The following is a 5,738-nucleotide window of genomic DNA, read 5'->3' on the forward strand; positions in this document are numbered from 1 at the left end:
TAATTGAATAAATTGATTCAGCAAAATCATGTTGAAGGAATTCTCTATATATTAAACTTGTGGACATGTCACATCACTATTTAAAGTGATGCCTTACAACACTTGCCATGCCATAAAAGTTAGCGATAAAAACCTCAAATAAATATTTTTTTTAAATTTATTCAAGAGGCATAAAGTACATAAAGTTTATATTTGGTTTTGCTCAGTAAATCAATAAACATTTTGGTTCTGAAAGGAGAGAAAAAAAAGTGAATACATGATATTTGAATCACATCAATTCATGTCCTTATTCACTCTTTTTCACATTTCGTGTTGTTTATCTCATGAATCTGTACACAATTCTGCATTCAGAATGCTTGTTTTTAATCTAAGTACTTTATACATCATTCAAGTATCAATTACTGATTCATTTATTTGACCACTGGTTTCTAATAGAATATTCAGTATCAAATTTATTGAAATAAACAATAATAATTATTTTTGTTTTAAATTAAAACAATATTCAAGAAGCAGAGTTTTTCTATCGTTAACTGATGAAAAAGATTAAAAAATTCTTGTTTATTGTTGTTCTGATTTCAGGTATTGATCTATATTTTCAATTGGTTTCCTGGGTCCTTATTTATTCTCAAATATGATTTTTCAGCGCTATAAATTTTGATTCTGAAGTCATTCTGATTTCAATGTAGAAACGTGATAATGCTATAATTTATGAAATCTTGAGCCTATATTTTCTGCAAAGTATTCAATACTTTTTGTTTAATTTTAAACGGAACTCGACTAGTGGTTATCTAATAAGAATCATTTTAAAACAATGGATTTGGATCGTTGAAAAAATTTACTTTTAAGGTAAAACTTCTATTTCATTCTAATTCTTGTTGTTTTAAAATCTAGTAAGAACAAATTGCAAAATTTACTAAACATATGCTTCGACTTCAAAATACTCAGACTGCGAAAAAGAAAAGGCTCGTTGAACAAAGTTCTTAATCAATATAAATATGGCATCATACATTGCCGTTATGAATCATGAAAATTGTACCGTAAACTTATCGCTACTACTATTTTGATGACTTAAAAATTGTTGAATTCAATGATTTAGCAACAGGGAATTGGTTTGGAAATGAGATACCATTTATTCATTTCTGTTCGTCAAGTCCTTATAAGCTAACTTTGACCTATAGCGATAACAATCTTGTCGCTTAACCTAGGTGATTCTCAACTCAGAATCATTCCTTAATTTCTATCATATTCTGGGCTAACCACCCAGAATAAACTGCCAACACTGCAGGGTAACTCATAACCACTTGCTGTGTTGGCTGAGTTTAGCGTGCATGATGACAACATTTATATTGTTGTCATCATCATTGACCATCATTAACTGTCAACCGCTATTGTTCTCAATATGCGAATTGACGAAAGAGAACGAAACCAAAACAATCGGTTTTGGTTTTGCTCAAACGTGGTCGCGAAGAAAAACGGGTCCGGGAATTTCTCCGGGATAAATCGTAAGTATCAACACCTCCCCTCAATTCGCAAATTGAGAGTGCTGAACAGCTTCGCATGCCTCGCCCTTGGTAACGCCTTCGTGAACGCATCAGCTGGCTTATCCTCAGTTGAGATATGTCGCAAAGAAAGCTGACCGCTTCTTATGATCTCTCTGATGAACGCGTACTTGACATCCAAGTGTTTCATCCGCTGATGGGTCCTCGCCTCCTGCAGGTACTGGATGCATGGGATGTTGTCCTCCATCAATGTGAAAGGAGTGCTAACCACACCCAATTCATCCAAGAAGTTTGTTAGCCACAAAGCTTCCTTCACCGCATTGCACAGCGCTCCAATCTCAGCTTCGGTCGATGAGAGACTGACCGTCTGCTGACGTTTCGTTGACCACGAAATCAAATTCCCGAAGATCATGTACGCATAGCCCGATACAGATCTTCGATCATCGGAATCGTTAGCGAAATCTGCGTCTGCATATCCGATGAGTATTTCCGGTTTCGCGTTTCTGCGGTATACCAACGCCGTATCGGTCGTACCTCGAAGGTATCGCAGAACACGCTTCAGGCCTTGCCAGTGCCTATCCGCCGGGCTGGCCTGGTATTTGCTCAGTGCGCTAACCGCTGCACAGATATCTGGCCTTGAAGATGTCGCCATATATTGGAGACAACCGATCAATTCCTTGAACGGCTGTTCGGTGATAACTTCACCATCGTCCAGCTTTGTCCACCGAACGTTGGTGTCAAGTGGTGTGCCTACGGGTTTACAATCGGCCATACCAAATCGCTGCAAAACCTTCTCGACGTATCCTGATTGCGAAATCTCGATGATGCTCTTGCTGAAATCTCGCTTGATGGTCATTCCTAAGAAAGTCTTGACCTCCAGCAGATCTTTCATTTGGAATAACCTTCCAAGCTCGGTTTTTATCCAGATAACCTCTGATAAATCTTTGCCGGAAATCAGGATGTCATCCACGTACAGGATAAGAATGAGTCCTCGCTTGCAGGATCGGTAAACGCAGCAGTCACTCTTCAACGGAACGAAACCAAGTTTTCGTATCTCGTCGTCGAATCGCTGATTCCAAGCACGACCCGCTTGTTTCAAGCCGTACAGGCTTTTCTGCAGCCGAACCACCTTCGATTTGCCGATGTCGTCATTTGGCAACTGCATGAAGATAACCTCTTCTAAATTTCCGTTAAGAAATGCAGTTTTGACGTCCATCTGATGAACGACCATGTGGAGTTCGTTTGCCAACGCCAAGACTGTGCGAACACTCTCCATTTTGGCCACCGGAGCGAAGGTTTCCCAGTAGTCCAGTCCTGGTCTCTGAGAACACCCTTTTGCAACCAATCGTGCCTTGTAGCGACCGTCATCCTTTATGGTGAACACCCACTTCGATAGAATGGGTTTTCTATGACCTGGGGGTAAGCTGACCGCTTCCCAAGTCTTGTTTTCTGCTAAGGCAGCCATCTCCTCGTCAATGGCGGTCTTCCAGGATTCCCAGTCGTCTCGGCGCTTCAATTCGTAGATGTTTTGAGGTAGCTACTTATCAATAACAGCGGCTACGTTGGCCACGTACCGTTGAGTAACTCCTCGAGTTCGCTGACTTCGTATCAGCGCCGGTTCCGGATCGACGGAATTTTGTACATCATCGTCGTCCTCATCGTCTGGGAATTCTGCACTACTTTCATAGTCGCTTTCGCCGGGTTCATCCTCAATCGCACTGTTGCTCACAGTTTGAATGGGATTAACAGGTATATCGGCTAACCGCTCGGATGTGGGTTCGGGTGATGACACTTCGGCTAACCGCTCGACAGTGTTTTGTTGTTCTGTAACATTGGCTAACCGCTCAAATGTTGATTCTGGCTCTGTAGAAACCTCGGGCTTCTCGATGGATGATGGGAGTGGCTCTACGTAGTTTTGTTCAAGCTCCATCATGCTGGTTTCATCGAAGACTACGTTTCGATGAATTTCAATGGATCGACTCGACCCGTTCCAAAGCCTGAACCCGTTGTTAGCATAGCCCACGAAAACGAGTCGTTTGGATTTAGCATCGAGCTTTTGCCGCTTTTCCTTCGGAATCTTTGCGTACGCTGGGCACCCGAAAATCCGAAGATTATTCAGCCTGGGTTTTCGACCAAACCACATTTCATAGGGAGTCTTGTTAACCACAAGACCCCGTGTTGGTGATCGGTTCGTCAGGTACGCAGCGCACAAGATCGCTTCGCCCCACATAGCCTTCGGTTGCTTGCTGCCATGGAGCATCGCCCTTGCCTTTTCCATCAGAGTTCGGTTGGCTCGTTCGCTGACGCCGTTTTGTTGCGGAGTGTATGGGACCGTGAATACCATCTGAACTCCTTTCTCAGAACAATGTCGTTGAAAGTCGTTGCTGATGTATTCACGCCCGTTGTCGCATCGCAGGTTGCACAACTTCTGACCGAAGTGTGCTGTAGCCATCGCCTCGTACTGTTTAAACCGCTCGAAGACCTCGCTCTTGTGCTTGAGCAGATACACGACCATGAAGTGGGTATAGTCGTCGATGAAGGTGACGAAATAGCGGAATCCGTCAAACGTCGGCACCTCCATGTACCCACAAACGTCGGAGTGCACAAGCTCGAGTGGTCTAACCGACCGAGGGAGCTTTGCATTGTTGAATTTGTTGGCTGTCTGTTTTCCTGCCATGCAGCTTTCGCAGACAGCTTGGTTTTCAGTTTTGGCTGGTAAATGACAGATACCCTCTGCCATTTTGTCGCGAACCAGCTGCTGTACTGACGCGAGACCAAGATGACCTAGCCTCATATGCCATTTTTGTGTCGTCGTATGGCTTCCAAGCAGCGCTTTCCGATGAGACTGACCAGACCACAGAAAATCAAGACAATACAAGCTGTCAACGATTTTTCCTTCAGCAAACACCTCCCCAGAATATTCGAACCGAACTTGGTTGCCCAGAAAAATCACCCTTTTCCCGTTCTCGGTGCATTTTCGAACTGAGAGTAAATTCTCTTCCAGTTCGGGTATAAAAAGAACGTTGTAGAGTATTATGGGCTTTATTGATTTTCCAACTACGCTTTTTAAAACAACTTTGCCAGTTTTCTTTGCACGTAAACTCTCGCCAGATTTAGCCGTTTCAATAATGACGGGCTCGGCAAGGTCTCTGACGTCCTGGAGAAGTCCTTCATCCTGGACCATGTGCTGGGTGGCGCCGGAATCGACGACAAATCTGACCCTGCGCTCTTTTCGTCCGCTGGTAACCCCAGCAGTTGAGCGTCGAGCTTCAACGGCCACCATAATTTTTCCACGTTGGCCTTTACGTTGGGCTGGGCAACGATTTTTGTAGTGCCCCGGCTCACCACACCCGAAGCAAATGATTTTCTCCGCCTTTCGGGCCTTCATCGCGGAGTTTGGTGCTGCATTCCTTGTTGGAAAGTCCCCTCGACTTTGAAATGCTAGCTCTGCGTCCAGGAACATTCTTTTGAGCTCCAGTATCGGTTTCGCGCAAAGGTCCGCAATCGGTAGAACGGTCAAAGCCCCTTTGACATGGTTGTAATCGTTGGGAACCGCCGAGATCAGCGCGTGGACCTTTTCATCCGCCGGGATGTTGGCACCCATGCGCTCAAGCTCCCGAACAATCAGATCGTATTCCTCAAACAATTGACTCAACGATCTGATGTTCCTCCGGTGTTTGAGGTCATGGAGCCTATCGCGCATCGCTATCCAAGAATAGGTGCCAACGCGCTGGTACGTCTTCACCAAGATGTCCATGGCCTCCTTCGCATATCGTACCCCGATTATGCGGTTAAGGACGATGTTGTTGACGGCCATCACGATCTCGTCCAGTGCCTCGGAGTCCTCGTTTTTGCGCTTCCGGAGGGCTACCAGGCGCCGTTCCTCCTCTGCGGGCTCCTTCATTGGGATGGCGCAGTCGTCTTCCTCAGGGGTTCGCACCATGGTGTGGATGAGGTTTTTAGCGACTAATCGGCGCTCAATCCTCCATTTCCATGCTGCGAAGGTCTCCTCCCGGCCGTCGAAAAGAAAGTCGCGCATGCTACCCGCAGCGTGACTGGTGACGGCATCGAGAGTACCCCTCTCGGAAGACGGCCCTCCTCGGGCTGGGCAACTGGCGGAGTCGAGAGTAACCCTCTCGGAAACCGACCATTCCCGGGATCGTTCCTTGGCTGCTGGTTCCTCCGGATTCCTGGTGGACCTCGCTTCCTTCTTCGGGACCTGGGCTTGGGACATCTTGG

The sequence above is a fragment of the Uranotaenia lowii genome, chromosome 3 (assembly GCF_029784155.1).
Source record: "Uranotaenia lowii strain MFRU-FL chromosome 3, ASM2978415v1, whole genome shotgun sequence".
NCBI lineage: Eukaryota > Metazoa > Arthropoda > Insecta > Diptera > Culicidae > Uranotaenia > Uranotaenia lowii.